This window comes from Rhinopithecus bieti, unplaced genomic scaffold (assembly GCF_001698545.2).
Source record: "Rhinopithecus bieti isolate Rb0 unplaced genomic scaffold, ASM169854v2 scaffold_56845, whole genome shotgun sequence".
Taxonomy (NCBI): domain Eukaryota; kingdom Metazoa; phylum Chordata; class Mammalia; order Primates; family Cercopithecidae; genus Rhinopithecus; species Rhinopithecus bieti.
Genome location: NW_016823722.1, coordinates 146758 through 163972, shown reverse-complemented (window position 1 = coordinate 163972; position 17215 = coordinate 146758). Strand labels below are relative to the sequence as shown.

The window sequence follows — 17215 nt, the reverse complement described above, 5'->3', positions numbered from 1 at the left end:
CTTAATGTTCTGCACTTTTTCTATGATGTATCTGTGAAGAATCTAATTTTACAGACCTGCTTGTACTAACAGTAAAATATTGGTTTAAGGACTCACATCTTGCTTCCATCCTAGAAAAAAAAAAAAAAAAGTCAAGTATTCTCTTTAAATATTACTTCCTCACCATTCTCTCAATTTCCTAGAACTGTATTATTCATGTGGAGAAAATGTTGAGGCTCAATGGAAAAAAGGGCATTGTTTAGACAACCACATCAGCACCCATGTCCCATAAAGGCCAGCTAGTAAATCCTGTTTTGGGCTTCATGGGTTAGGCTTCATGTTGCAGGTATTCAACTCTACATTGTAGTGTGAGAGTGGACATTGACAGCATGCAAACATGTGGCTGTGTTCCAACAACACATGACACTTTACTTACAAAAACAGGCAGCAGACTCAACCTGGCCCATTTCTATACTTTGCCAGCCCTTCGCTTGGCACATTCTGGGTCACCTGAGTCTGGCCTTCCATTGCCTTTGCCCTGCTTTACAACTCTCTAAGGATAACTGAAAGCAATGCAACAAATTCTTGTCCCTGGACATGAGAATTCTGACTCATGGAGACTTAGTTCACTTGACCCTCACCCTTGCACAGAAAAAGCCTGTTTCATGTCGTGTATTTGTAAGTTCATTTTAATATCTCTTTATTCTATACAAATTTGTCTTTAACTTATTCAAACCAGTTGTAACATTTTACAGATTCCCTAATTAATAATAGGCTAAATCAGACTGGGCATGGTGGTTCACGACTGTAATCCCAGCACTTTGGGAGGTTGAGGCGGGAGGATCACTTGAGGTCAGGAGTTCAAGACCAGCCTGGCCAACATGGTGAAACCCTCTCTCTACTAAAAATACAACAAAAAAGTAGCTGGGCATCATGGCGCATGCCTGTAATCCTGGATACTCAATAGGCCAAGGCAGGAGAATCTTGAACCCAGGAAGTTCTAATTTGATTGCACTGTGGTCATGGTGGCACACAAAAGAGAGGCTTGAACCCAGGAAGCAGAGGTTGCAGTGAGCCAAGATTGTACCACTGCACTCCAGCCTGGGCAATAGAGTGAGACTCCATTTTCCATTTCAAATATGTAGATAAATAAATAAATCAAATATTTAATGTGTTCATTTTTCATCTGTATGAGAATTATGATTTGCATCTTTTTTATTATTACATTTCAACATACATGTGTTGGAATCTCTCAGTCTTCATAACGCCTAACTGGTTTTTTTCATAGTCTTAAACCTCTTTGTCATACATTATGGTGAATTATCAGTAATACTGGCAATACTAATCCTCTTTTTGACAATGTCCATTCTAGAATTTGGCCATTCACTGCATGCCTTATTTGAAGGATTATGCTTCTAATGTCTAACATTTTATTTCCACATTTCCTGTTTCATTGCACTTTGTTTTATACTCTTATTCTTCCTCATGGACACAGTGTCTGCAGATAAGTCTTTGAATTTCTTAAACATACCTAAGAAAATAAGCTCCATCTGGGCAAGGCATCCTGAACAGTGCCTGACACATGTCCACACTCAAAAAATAGTTGTTGCCTTACATTAAGTTTTTCCAGACAGGTTGGTCTAATTGTTCTAATTGCTTATTTTGCAGGCTCCTTGGCATTAATTTCCTGTGCTTTATTTACAAACCATTCTGACATAGCACATCTGCACTTATTGCACATACATATGAAAACTTTGAGTGGAATGTATTATTTTTCACTTTCCATTAGTGATCACATACATGTACACACACACATACTTTGTGTATGCCTCCACCAACCCTCTGAGTCTCCTATCTGGTATTGGCCTTTTAATGGCAATTTGAGATTCCAATTTTGTAGAGACAAAGAGGATATCCCATATCCAGCCACTGAATCAGGGGTGATTTCATTCAAGACTTGGTTTCAAGGCTAAGACTGCAGTCTCATATTTCCCTAGGTCTTCAGCTTTCTGAAATCATAAGCCTGGCAACAATCTGCAGAGTTTCTTCTAGTGGGTTTACAGAGCAGTCCCATCCCAACTCTACCCTCTAAGCCATAAGCATGCCTCTGTTTTCTTCGTATTTTTAACCTGATTACCTGGAGACACTGTCCTCCTAGTCAGGGCTGCCTGAATCCAGACCAGGAGCTCAGCATGAGATGTTCGTTCTGTTCCAAGCCTAGCTATGTCTTTGTTGGTATTTCTGGCTTGACATTTCATCTATCATGACTATGTTTCTGAAACGGAGAGATTAAGTAGTGTAACTAGCGGACTTTTCTGTTAATGCAAAGTTTTATTTTATTTTGTTAATATGCAAATGAATCATGTTATACAATGTGGATAATAAACACAGTTGTGGTCAAAATATTATGGTATTATCATACTTTGACTTAGAAAGACATAAATAGAAGTGACAAAAAAAAAAAAAACTTAAGGGGAGCTTGATACATTTTTTTTTCACGTGCCACCACGACCACAGTGCAATCAAATTAGAACTCAGGATTAAGAAACTCACTCACTACCTGCACAACTACATGGAAACTGAACAACCTGCTCCTGAATGACTACTGGGTACATAACGAAATGAAGGCAGAAATAAATAAGTTCTTTGAAACCAATGAGAACAAAGACACAACATACCAGAATCTCTGAGACACATTTAAAGCAGTGTGTAGAGGGAAATGTATAGCACTAACTGCCCACACGAGAAAGCAGGAAAGATCTAAAATCGACACCCTAACATCACAATTAAAAGAACTAGAGAAGCAAGAGTAAACACATTCAAAAGCTAGCAGAAGACAATAACTAAGATAATTAATTTTAAAATAACCTTTAGAAAAGCTAATGAATATTGCACTGATATCTACAAACTGATAAAAACTTTGCAGCCACCTCCAACATGCAATGTTAAAATATTAAATATTTTAAATCACTCTAAAATAATTTTAACCCTTTTCCCCATAATTTTCCAATTCTAAAGACAATCCACTAGTCTGGTGTACACTTTTGAGCTATTCTGTCTACCACCTATTAAGAAGATAACATCTTAATTCAAAGGAGGTTCATACAAAGAGCAAATTGAGTGCTCAATGAGTTTGCAATGATTCCTTTCAAATAAACTTAGCATATCTGTATTACTGGTCATATATATGAAGAGTGAAGTTTGAATTTGTTCCTTGAAGCTTGTGTAGAAATGGGGAAAGCAGACATTTTTTTCACTGTGATGTCTGAAGATACCTGTGTATTCTTTGGGTTCTTCTCATCAAAACTCAGAATAACAGATCCTGGCCAGGCATGGTAGATCATGCCTATAATCCCAGCACTTTGGGAGGCTGAGGTGGGTGGATCACCTGAGGTCAGGAGTTTGAGGCCAACCTGGCCAACATGGTGAAACCCTGTCTGTACTGAAAATACAAGAAGTATCTGGGTGTAGTGGTGGACACATGTAATCCCAGCTACTCGGGAGGCTGAGGCAGGAGAATTGCTTGAACCTGGAAGGCAGAGGTTGCAGCAAGCTGAGATCGCGCCACTGCACGCCAACCTGGGTGACAAGGGCAAAACTCCATCTCAAAAAAAAATAATAATAATCCTGGAGATTTTAAAGATGGGTAATATCAATTAGATTGGCAGAAACCCAGGCTAATTTAACTTCCAAGGGACATTCGACACTATCTATCTGGAGACATTTTTGATTATCACAGCGGAAAGAATATATGGTTGGCATTGAGTGGGTAAGAGGCCAGAGTTGTTGCAAAACATCTTCCAATGCACAGGACACCCCCCATAAAGATTAATCTAGACCTAAATGTCAGTAGGGCAAATGCTGAGAAACTCAGGGGCAGACTTTACAATTCCCATTTGAGAAGTATTTAATACATTTTATGTCTATATATACATATATATACACATATACATATATATACACACAGAGAGAGAAGAGATGCATATATTTCTAAATTTATGTATACAACATCACTGTGTATGTATATGCAGGGTGTTTTACTTTATAGGAAAACATGTTAAGTTGTTATTAAATGTAGGAAATTTCCTCCCACATATCGTGGTTTATCCCACAAGAGCTTGCTGTGCTCAAAGATACTGTCTTGACTGAGCACTTTCTAATAAACTTGCTGGACCCTCATTACAATCCCAAGTGAGCATTATTATTATTCCCACAGTGCAGATGAGAATACTGAGATCTAGAAGTGTTCAGTAACTTCCCTGAGGCCATAGGACTGACAAGTGGAGGAGCCAAGATTCTTACCCAGTCTAGTTCATCTTATTTATTTTGCATTGTTTAATTGCTGATCCAATAAAGTCATTAAGGCCCTTTTCACTGTTGCCTTCCATCTGTTAGGAATGGTAAATGTCTGTATTAGGTGGCCCTTCAGAAGCGGTGATATCTGAAATATTAAGAAAACTTCAGCAGTGAAAGAAGGCACACATCAAAGCCACATAAATGAATGTTAATGAGAAGAGTAAACATATAAAACTGCCTTTTTTTTTTCAAAAACAATTTCCAAGTCCCTACCAGGTGCCGTGCAGATAAAGCAGGGTCGCAGAAGTGCTTCTCTGCACAGGTTGAACAGGAGGTGCACTGAGCCACAGTCTTAGCCTGAGGTGTTTCTTATAGCTAAGCCGAGAATTATGTTTGATTCATATTGGCTGGATTTCATTGCAGGATTCTGGAAGGCCCAGAAAACCCAAAAGAAGCAGACTCAGGCCATGATCAGAAGAATTTTATTATCCAAGTTGCAACATGCAAATATCTTCTTTGCAGTCTGCTTTCCGCAAACGTCAAGTGAAAAAAAAAAATTAGCAGGAAAATGAGAAAAAAAAAAAAAAAAAGCCGTACAGTTCATGCTTCACAAAGTCCTGTAGGTTATTACCATGTTTTAAGTTGTGAGTTGCAAACACAAGCTGTTCTTAAACAAGAACAAAAGAAAAGCAGATGGTTTCTTTTTACATCCTGTGAAACTTTTCCTGAATATAAGCGTATGTTCCCTTCTCCCCAGCTGGCATTCCCCATGCAAATGATCAGTTTGGGGTTTTTTTTTGTTTGTAATTTTGAGGAAAATTCTTGATGCCCATCCCCCATCCCACTCTAAATCCCATAATACCTAGAAATAAGCACAAGGAAAGGCAATCGCCAAAATATTTGCTCAAAGTAAGTCTTTGAGGCATCGTTGCTGTGTAGAAGCATGTTTGAGCCTAAGTATCATCCTAACTTTACCATTATTACTATTATTTTTACATTATGTATGTTTTTCTCAACAAACATCTTTCTTGGTACTCAACTGTTTTTGCTATATGTGACATGGTAGAAAGAATGTGAGATTTGCAGTTATAAAGACATGGATTCAAGTTCACTTACTTATTAAATGACTTACCTTTGGGAAAATTATTTTAAATTTATTTTAAAATATTTTTATTCTCTGTGACCCTCAGTTTTATAATTTGCAAAGTGGAGACAGTAACATCTCCCTTTTCACAGAGATTTAGAAGAGAAATGTACATACGGTCCTGGAACTAAAACTGACCCTCCATAAATGGTTACTATTTTGAACTCCCAGCAAATTGTGTAACCTCAAACCACTCACTTCTCAAAAATCTGGTTCTTGGACCAGCAGCATCGGCAGGACTCAGAAGCTTATCAGAAATCCAAAAATCTCAGATCTCCTAAATTTTGTTCTGCTTTGTAAACAAGCCCCCCAGATGATTCTTAATCACATTTCAGTTTGAGAGACACCGCACTAAATCTTATTTGCCTCATTCACATATATAATGAGAGCACTAGCACTTACTTCATAGAAGTATTGGAAGATGAAATAAGATAGTGTATTATTTGTATAGTATTGCATGAAGTGCCTAGAACACACTACCTTTTAAATAAATGGTAGTTATTATTGAGCAGTTGCTGTTTTATTGGTATTGTTGATCTGGAAATGTATATGGGAATTTCAAGAGCCTTGAATGGGCTTCGGTTTTGCTCAATTATCTGCATTGTTTTAAAAGAGTTTCCCAGAGATGTTAACTATCATCCTAGCTTAGGTGGACTGCAATTGCATTTGCTTCACTACACATATTAGCAGCCAAAAGAGTGTCTCTCTTGTGACTACTTAAATTCTTCTTGTGCCTTAAGAGGTATAGGAGGAGGAGAATCCAATGTTTCTGAACAGTTTTGTTTCATAGCCAGATAAGAGCTGTTAAAGTCAAAAGCGCTACTTGTTCCAATATTAGTTATCTATGGCTATGTAAAAAAACTATCCCAAACTTAGTACAAAACAAACAAAAAAAGCCATTTAAATCATGCAGTTTCAGGGGATCAGATATTCAGGAGAAGCCTAGCTGTGAAGATCTGGCATGAGATCATGCCTGAGATCGCAGTCCATTTGATGACCAGAGCAGGACTCATCTGAAGGCTTGACTGAGGCTGGAGGTTCAGCTTTCAGGGTGGTTCACACACATGACTGTTGGCTTGAACCAGCAATCAGAGAGAGACATTGAGAGGTGAAGGAGAGAAAAGCTATAGTGGCCTTTATAACCTCATCTCACAAGTGACACACCATCATTTCCATTGTATTCTACTGGTCACACACACCAACCCTGGTACAATGTGGGAAGGTACTACAGGAGGGAGTGACTACCAGGAAGCAGAGATTGCTGGGGACCATCTTCAAGGCTGGCTACCACAGTCTCTGGCCCACTAATTTATACGAAAGTAGATGAGTGTAATGAATAAGATGGAAAACAATGCAACTTCCCAATTGAATATTTCATATCCGGTTCAACTTGTCTCTCTTCCAAGAAGCTTCTCTGCCAAGTTATAGTTTTCAATCATCTTCCTCCTATAAAGGTTGACAGCATTTGTTCATGCTCTACTCTTTTAAAGATGTCATTTTGCTTCATTTTTATTTCACAAATGCCAGTCTAGTCACCTTGAGGGCAAAAGTTGTGTCAAATTATTTTATGGATTCTTTAAAATTTTCAGTATGTGCTAAGTATATAGTAGGCACTCATGATAATTATACTTTAAATGATTAAAATATAAGTGTTAGCTAAAAACTAAATTTTGTTGGATTAACTGGCTTAGATTCTACAGAATGGTCAAGGCAAAATGTGATTGTTTGCAATTAAATTTTTTTTTTTTTTAGTTTCACCAACAATCCTATACAATCATTTTTAGGAAAATAGGTCTTGGAAAGCACATTCTAAACATTATAATGCAGTAAAATCTCAGTTTACAAGAATCCAACTAATTGTACTCAGCAGTTTAAAAGAACCAGAATCTATCTATTTACCACATTTTATCCTTAGAATGTATGTACACACATATATATACACACACATTATATACACACACATATATATGTGTGTGTGTATTATGATATGTGTGTGTGTGTTATGTGTGTGTGTGTGTATATATATAATATCAGGTTATTTATTCCTAAGATGAGCCACCAGGGTATCTGTCAGAGTCAGTGCAAATTCAAACCCACCTTTTGATCTTTCAAATACGTAGCCTGAACATTCTTTTTAAAATTGTCTTGAAGCCTTATAGAACTCTTGGTCATTAAACTGCAGCTTCATGTTGTCCATTATATGTAAGATAAGAAAACATGCCTATTCACACTGAATCCTTGCACATATCTACTTGACGGTCTTGGCCTCGCCTTTCCCATTGCTACAACCTTCTTTCCCTAGGTATCTACTCACAGAGCTTGCCTCCTCCTGAAGAACTTCACTCAAGTGGCACCATCTCAATGAGGCTAACCCTGGTGATGATATTTCATGTAGCAATCATCATTTATACACCCTCAGCTTGGCTGATTCCCATTAACCATGCCTAATGGTTTTCTGACCTAGTACATATCACCTTCTAAAAATATATATAATTTACTAATTTGTTATGTTTATTGTCTTTCTCTGGCAAGTGTCAGCTTCCCCAGGACAGGGACTGTTGCCTGTTTTACTTCCCAGTGTATCTTAAGTGCCTGAACCAGTGCCTGGAACGTAACATATGCTTAATGGGAATTTTTTTGAGTGAATGAATGAATTGGAATAATCTTTTCGCAATACAATTTGAAACAAGAAATAATCTTTGCTGGTGAGTCTTGAACTAGGTAGATATTTCATCCAACAAAGACTACTTTCCCAATCATTCTGATTAATTATGGCACATCTTTTATATGTGGAAAGCAAATATATTATAAATGGAGAAAAATCTAATGTAAAGCATTTTATTTCAATCATTTCCAAAATTCATTAAAGCTACAATACAGAAGTTGGTCGAGTTTATTAGTCAATTCACTCAAAATCACTTTCAACTGTACAAGCAACTGGCTTGGCTGACTTGAATTCAATGACTGAAGTCAACGTTTAACCGAATTGATGCACATTCTTTTGATATAAAAGTACATTAACTGTTCTGAAGCTCTAAGTAATGATAGGTTTTTCTTTTTTTTTAACTTTATCACTAAAACCGTAAGTATGACTGACACCTGCCTCCTATATTAGAACATATGCAGGAAATTTACTTTTTTGTTCTCAAAATGGTAATTCCAGGAGACAATAAAGCCAATATATTTGAAAAGAAATGACATTAAAATAACAATATAACTTTGAAATCAAATATTAATGTTTTTATAAATGTTTATTGTGCTGTTAAATTAAATGAATTCCATACATGGGCAAAGTAAACTATGTATATTCTGCCATGAAAGAAATGGTAAATCAAACAACTGGGTATTTAACAACCATTTATCTACTTTCAACACTTGCAATTTCCTCATTCCCAAATTAATCCCTAGGAGATAAAGTATGGAAAAATGGAAAAATGAATGAAAATGCTCTTATGGCGTGGAGATTTGTGTAATTATTGGAGTCCAGAATTTACAAACTACATCTTGTGGTGACTGGTGTTTAGCTTGTTTTATTAACCTTTTCATTCATGTAAACGCTGAATTAACTTTCCCTGAATGACACTGTTCTCTTTGGAAGATTGTGTTTAACCACTTACATTAACATTCTAAACTTCTCTCATATAATACAAGCAAAATACACACAATTAAGGCAACCACATTAAAAGACCTATGATCCCAAGAGTTGACATATTTTTAATTATAATAATTTATAGCAAATGCGTGTGAAACTTTTTTGACTTCCATTTCTTGGATGGCCCCTGATCCAATACATTTTTTGCCTGCCAATAAATAGAGAAGAGCATGCCTGATTTTGCCTGCCAATAAATAGAGAAGAGCAAGGCAGTATGCTGTTGTGCACCAAAAGGTTTAGGTAGATAAATGTCCCAAAGAATCCACTGATACAACGCAAGTCCCTGATTAATGTGTGATAGAAGAATGTAATGCTGGAAGACATACTCAATAGTTTAGAACTCCTCCAACATTAATTTAGTTCAGCAAATATTTGTGAGAGCCTATAAATTCAATTTCACAATCTTAAGGTCCTTTTCTACTGAACTGATGTTGCAAATTTGTCATAACACTGTTGTTAGAAGAAATTCTGAATTTCTTATCAATGAAATTGACTTTGCTATGACCATCATCTACTCATCCACCAATGATGTAGTGGTTGATGTCATAAGAAAAATAGTATTGAGAGTCGTGCACGGTGGCTTGAGAGGTAATGACAACCTGGCCAAGCTCTAAGACAAAACAACCATTTCTGAGGGGATGCTTTCTCTTCAATATTCTACCAACTATCACCTAAGGAAGACAAGCTCTGAGTGGCTTGGCTACAGTGTCAGTGCCAGTGTCAGAAACTACAGCATGGGGCAGATAGATTCCTTTTTCTAAGATCACCACAGGTCAAGGAAGGACAGAATGGGAAGAAGCAGCTGAGATCACCAAACTCTCTGACTTAATGCATAAGAGGAATGATGCCCAACAAACAGAAAATGGCATCTCCAAATCCAGGAATTAAGTTGCAAAACTGGAGCCTCAGATTTTATTCTCAGATTTTATTCTGTGAGACCATGATGCCTCATGAACGATAACGTGCTGAGGAATTCTCAGTCTTCTGTCTCTGCCTTTCCAGCTAGTTAGTCTAAATCGAAGCCTATTATGTGGCCCCCAGTTTTCCTGCATCAGGATCTCTGGTGTGTTTGTTCAAGGTGCAGAATCCCAGAAGGCAAAGTCCTTCCACCTGCATTTTTAACAAGGCTAATTCTGATGCACACTCAAGCTTGATGACCACTGCTCTAGGCATAATTGAGTCCTAATTCATTCTTTTATTAACTCTTTTCTGAGCCCTTGTTGTGAGATGAAGTATGTTAAGCACTGTGACAAACACAGATATAGAAAAGAACCTTTAGGCATTACTAATACACTTTTCTGGGTTTAGATTGTAAATGCATTATCTGCCAACAGGATTACTATAACTTTTTTAAATCTCGGGGGAAAAGTGTGTACATGTGTGCAAGTGTATACCAAAACAAATACGTTGTTACAACTCTTTTGATGACAAGTCACCAAATACTAACTGGAGCAGGAATTTATTTTAAAGAATATTGATACCTATAAACCAGGTTGGAAATCAATGGGGCTTCAGGAACACCCAGAATGAGGAACTCAAATGCTGTGAGAACACTCCATTATTTACCTAGGTCTTTCTGTTGGTATATGCTTCATTCTTCTCCTCTCTTTCCTGGCTCCTTTCCCCTTTCTTCTCCCCTCTACAAGGTGAGGCAGCTCCACTGACTTCCTGTTCATTTCACTTGTTCACCCCCATTCCCTACAAACACACACTGACCTATTTTTCAAACTCATTGAACTCTTTCTTGCCACAAATCATCTGCATTCATTATGCCCTCTGCCTGACATGCACTTTGCATAACAGCTGCTTTCTCCATCATTATAATTCAGTTCAAATAGTTACTCTTAAGAGAGGACTTCCCTAGGTATGTACTACTGGGTATTTACTCTGTGCAATGGGTGGCTCACAAAATCCCTGAATAATTAACAATCACTTTCCATTTAATTATTCATATTCTATTCCACTGCTTATTTACTTTATAGAATTTATCCAAACCTGAAAGTATCCTGTTTAGCTATTAGTTTACCCTTGTAACTCCTGTCTTCTCCCATTAGAGTGTGGGTCCCATGCAGTGGTGGGCTACTGCTAGCTCGTACAGGCTCATGAGAGCCAATTGTCAAATATGAGGAGTTTTGTGAACTAGTTGTTACACTTGAAGCCTGAAATTGGTCATGGCAGATATACTTGCAACATGGAAACTGGCAAATGCTACAAGTCAGGACTTTTTTTTTTTTTAATGTTCCCAGTGAGTTGGTACACCACTGGCCCCATGAAAGCAGAGATCTTCTTTCCTTTTTCTCTCTTGCACTGTTAGCACCAGGTTGCAGTCAATAAGTTGTTGGATGAATGCATGCATGACTGTTATTACTTTAGACAACTCCTTTTGTCTCAAAACAATATTCACAGGAAAATGACTCATTTGCTCAACAAGAATAAGGTGCTCATGCTTGAACAATTGACTATTTAAAAAGGTACCAGGATCATGTTATAACTCAATGCTGGCCTACACTTAGCTAGCTGTGGTGACGGAGGCAGCGGTACCATTTCTAGAAAAAGGACTGGGTTAAAAAAAAGGAAAAAAAAAAAGATTGCTGCACTTATTTCTTCCACTGGATGAGGCTCTTCTTGAAGCTGAGATGATTTTGTATTCCACTTTGTGGTCTGCCTACTCACCAGCACACTTTAAGAATCTTATTCATTTATGTTAGAATGCAATTATACATTACCATTATCAAGTCTTATACTAGTATGCCATGGACACAAAAATAAATTCAGAAAATTATTCTAAGATACTCCCCACTGGCCAGCAAGCTCTTTAGTAATAATTATCTGAGGATAGAGGGAGACTCCATTTGAAACCTTTTTTTCTAAATATTTTTTCTAAATATTCTAAACCTTAATTTCTAAATATTCACAAACTATGGATCTGACAAAGGTCTAATATCCAGATTCTATAAGGAACTTAAAAATTAACAAGCAAAAACCTAACAATCTCATTAAAAATGGGCAAACAGGCCGGGAGTAGTGGCTCACACCTGTAATCCCAGCACTTTGGGAGGCCGAGGCAGGTGGATCACCTGAGGTCAGAAGTTTAAGACCAGCCTGGCCAACATGGTGAAACCCTGTCTCTACTAAAAATAGAAAAAAAAAAAAAATTAGCCGGGCATGGTGGCAGGCACCTGTGATCCCAGCTACTCAGGAGACTGAGGCAGGAGAATTACTTGAAACCAGGAGGTGGAAGTTTCAGTAAGCTGAGAATGCTCCATTGCACTCTAGCCTGGGTGACAAGAGCAAAACTCCATCTAAAAAAAAAAAAAAAAAAAAAATCCACATCCTATATCAGTCAGAATGGCTATTAATAAAAAGCCAAAAAATAATAGAAACTGGTAAGATTGTGGGAAAAACTGAATGCTTATATAGTACTGGTGAAAACATGAATTAGTTTAGCCACTTGTGGGAAGCAGTGTGGAGATTTCTCAAAGAGCTCAAAACAGAACTACCATTTGATCCAGCAATTCCATTACTGGGTATATATACAAAAGAAAATAAATAATTCTACCAAAAAGACACATGTACTTGTATGTTCATTGCAGCACTATTTACAATAGCAAAGACATGGAATCAACCTAAATGCCCATCAGTGGTGGACTGGATAAAGAAAATGTACCATATATACACCATGGAATACTACACAGCCATAAAAAAAGAATGAGATCATGTCTTTTGCAGCCACATGGATGAAGCTAGAGGCTATTATCCTAAGTGAATTAACACGGGAACAGAAAACCAAATACTTCATGTTCTCACTTGTAAGTGGGATCTAAACATTGACTACACATGGACACAAAGAAGAGAACAATAGACACGAAGGCCTGGTGGTGTGGGGAGCGGGGGTGGAAACTGAGTATTGAAAAACTACCTATGGGGTACTATGCTTATTACCTGGGTGATGAAATCATCTGTACACCAAACCCCCATGACATGCAATTTACCTATATAACAAACCTGCACACGAACCCCTGACCCGAAAAAACAAATTGGAAAGAAAAAATTAAAAAAAGAAACGTTTCCTCTAAAGCTTCCAGGGCTTATTTAAGGAAACTAGTGAATCTAGGGACACTCATCTGTTGCGTAAACCATTAGGAGAACCCCTCAGGCCAAATTCAACATGCATGCCCTCCATACTCCAATTTGTGCTAACAAGCCACATATTGCACGCCCTTATGAAAATAATGAGCCAAAAAACAAATGACTTTATTTTTAATTTTTCCCTTGTCCAAATATGTAGTAATAACAAGGGTGACGTGGAGCCCTTTTATAATTCTGCCCCTTAGGTGAGGGATTTGGAATAGTCGTTAAAATCCAATTCTCTCTTTCAAAGAGTATAATCAAAGTACTATGTCTCTAAGTGGTTGCTTTACTGCCTGACAGAACATGTTATTTGCCTTTTTCTCCAAAAAGGCTTTCCAGCAAGTGCTCTTGGTAAAACGATCTTGACAAAGTTTTGGAGAGAAGAGTGATGCTCCAACATAAAACAGTCTGGAATTAAGCAGCCAAGCTGTATTCACAGTTGCTCTTCACATTCATCAGAAACGTGGAGCTGATTAAATAGAGGTAACTTTTCTCCTCTTCGTCCCATTGATCGTTCTCCAGGCTTGGCCCGTAAGCAGGTTTTTCTGTGAATTGTGGTCCACTGGAAAAATCAGTTAACATAAAGATATTTGAAAGTTTTCTCTTCCATGGCCCCAGAGCAGCTGGAAGCACTTCACAGCAATGACAACAGTCTTGGAAGGATAGTTTTCTGAAATTCACCTGCAATAAACTGCCTGCTAAAGATGGAAGGCTAGTAGAGCATGACCTGGGGATGCTCCCACCACCTCTCAGCTCTTTGAAGATTGGCGATCTCTCTTCTAGTTCTGGGGCAGTAGGCATTTGTCATTAACTACATTTTCTCAAACATATCTGGCTGCCAGGAGTCATTTTAGGAGGGTGCTATAAATTTTAACTCAGAGAAGGAAAAGGGAATCACGATGTTCAGTTTCTGGTCAAGTTTGGCACGTATTATCAAGTAAACTTCTCAGGCTTGATTCTCTAGATAGAGAGAAAACTTGTTCTGAATAAAGGCTTTAAAATCTAGTACTAGGTCAAATGCAAAAATAATAATGTCTAAAAGTTATGTTCTCTTAGGACCCCGTTAGACAAAGGAGAGGGTCTCCTGTTCAGAAACCAGCTGTGCTGTTTAATTTTCTTCTCCACTCCGGTGTTTCATATCCTTTTATTTTTCTGATAAGGACAAACACACCCCAAGTAAAAGGTTAGCCAACTCAAGCTGCTATTCTCACCCAGATGGTGAGAATCCCAGGGTCACAACAGCTGGGACAATGTAAAGGTTGGCGATGTCCCTCTGTGGTCACCAGAATTGTCTTAGGCTTAACCTTAGGCCAAGTCCACGCCAGGCCACCCTAACTGAATGACACTCTCTCCTGCAATAGAAATCAGGAATGAACATTTTCATGGTGGTCTTCCAACTTCACTATATATTTAGAAATGTCTAAGAACATCAGAGAATTACCAATATTGGGCACCCCAGATCCCAGAAGTTTCTATTTAATTGGTCTGGGGCTGGACTGGACATCAGTATTTTCTGTTTAAGTGGCACAGAACAAGTACCTTCAAGATTATCAGAATAGGAAAAAAAAAAAAAAAAAAAAAACTAGACTCACCAGGCTCACTTTGTGATGAGCCAGCTGTGCACACGGAAGGGAGGGGCGTCCACTCATGCTGGCACTGTGTTTGGGCGCATTTACTAAGACACAGGATACGATATTTCGGCTCACCCACACCAAGTCTGGGACACATTCCATATACATGGACACAGGAACATATACATGAGTTGAAGGGGCCTGCTGGGGACTGTGGGGAGAATCCACTTTTTGTCCAAAGAGCCAGATGAGCCTCAGCTCCAAGCAGTGATGCCAGGGGGAACTTTGGCAGGTTTTCCAATTTTAGGAGAACTAAGAATTGGATTTTTCTGTGGAATTTCTTGATTTCCTAAGCATCCGCCACAAACATACAATTTTGACAGGTTGCCTAAAATTCCACCAATGAGATATGGATCTGGATATAACAAAAAATGTTTCACCTGCAAGTACTCTCATACCTTGGAGTGAATTTGCTCAATGCCATGAGCACTGAAATAGAACCATGTAGGATAATAACAATAGAAGAGAGGTTATTTTGCATCAGGAGAAGGGGATGCTTGCTGAGGGGCACTGGGAAGCCAGGGATCGATGTGTGAGCACTGAATACCTGAAAGACAGGCAGAGATGAGATAAACAAGAAAGAGAGAGAGAGAGAGAGAGAGAGAGAGAGAGAGAGAGAAAGAAAGAAAGAAAGAAAGAAAGAAAGAAAGAAAAGAAAGAAAGGGGGGGAGGGAGGGAGGGAGGGAGGAAGGAAAAGAAAGAAAGAAAGAAAGAAAGAAAGAAAGAAAGAAAGAAAGAAAGAAAGAAAGAAAGAAAGAAAGAAAGAAAGAAAGAAAGAAAAGAAAGAAAGGGGGGGAGGGAGGGAGGGAGGGAGGAAGGAAAAGAAAGAAAGAAAGAAAGAAAGAAAGAAAGAAAGAAAGAAAGAAAGAAAGAAAGAAAAAGAAAAAGAAAGAAAGAAAGAAAGAAAAGAAAAGAAAGAAAGAGAACAATGACATTGGCTATAATAATAAACTTAATGCACCCCTGCCTTCCTGGAATTTACATCTTTGAAGAAGAGGCAGGCAATATGCAAATAAATATATGTCAAGTGGTAAGTGATATTGAAGAAAAAGTAGAGCAAGCGGATAGCGGAGAGTACTTTCTTAGGGTGGTTCCGGAAGGTCTCCTTCTTATGAGACGTGGAGTGAGGGAGCAAGCCAGTGATATTCCTGTAATACGATGATTCCTGGCAAAGGAAAGAGGAAGAGCAAAGACCCAGAGGTGGGAATGAGCCTGGGAAGATTGAGAAACAGCAGTGAGGTCAGCACGGCAGGGGCAGAATGTATGAGGGAAGAGTGATAGGGCATCAGTTCAGAACAGTGAGGAGGGACAGAGATGTGCAAGACTCTGAACCATTGCACAGGTACTGGCCTTTACCCTACGGAGACAGGTAGGTGCTGGGGGTTTTGAAACAGAAGAATCACATGATCTGACATACTTCAAAAGGATCACTTTGCATCGAGAACTGCTCGTGCTGAGAACATGCCGTTCTCACCTATGGGAAAAGCTGGGATCCCACCTCAGAGGATATGCAGTAAATCCATGCAATGCAGAATGCCTCCAAAGTCAACTCATATTTCTGCTGGCAGAATACTGGGAAACGCAGACTAGGGAGGCAAAGACAGCGGATGTCCAACGCAGGCTTAACCATCTTCCATTAAACCAGGCAATTACTGCTTGCCTTCAGCCACATCCGGAAACTAACAGCAGAAGAGAGTATGACATTCTCAGTCAGCCCCATCTTAAGGAAAAGAAATTCCTCCACTCATGATGCAAGGGTCTAAGGGTAGTGGAAGTCAGGGTGGTAAAAAGAGAATGATGGCTTTCCTCCGCAAACAGCCACAAATGTTTGAGTTATGGATAACAATTAAGTCCTAATTGGCAATAATGTAAACCTCTTCTGAATGGATGTGGTAAATATTGAAACAAACGAGCTGCTATTTTTCAGACCTGGATGGCAGTCAGTCAAAATGAAAACCTAATTTCAGCCTTGGAGGCAAACTCTGTATTTTAATCAAGTGTGACAAGGGAACAATAAATTGGCATTTAAGGTGAGGGGCTATTTACTTCCCTGCTGCAATCCTTGTGATAATTTGCACTGCCCCCCCCCCCTTTGCAAAATGAAAGCAAGCTATGGCTTTGATTCAGAGCATAAACATCTGGGGAACTGGCCACAGGCAGAGTTCAAAGGCAGCTGAAAGCTGAAGGCAAATGGTCCACCTTCCCAGATGTCCAGTGCTGGGAGGACGCCTTGTGCTATGTGGTTGTCCTCGCAATCGCTGGCCGGTGTAATTAATCAAAAGTTTATACTGAGAATCATGAAAATAAAGGAGAGGGAGAGGGAGAGGGAGAGGGAGGGACAGAGGGAGAGGGAAAGGGAAAGGGAGGGAGAGGGAGGGAGGG

At 38.7% G+C, this 17215-nt stretch overlaps 1 long non-coding RNA gene across 1 annotated transcript in view; it reads right to left on the bottom strand.

The window, feature by feature from the left end:
- The window catches only part of LOC108521775 (uncharacterized), a 215037-nt gene that overhangs the window by 120131 nt on the left and 77691 nt on the right, over window positions 1-17215 (bottom strand). The gene's annotated exons all lie outside the window — the stretch shown is intronic.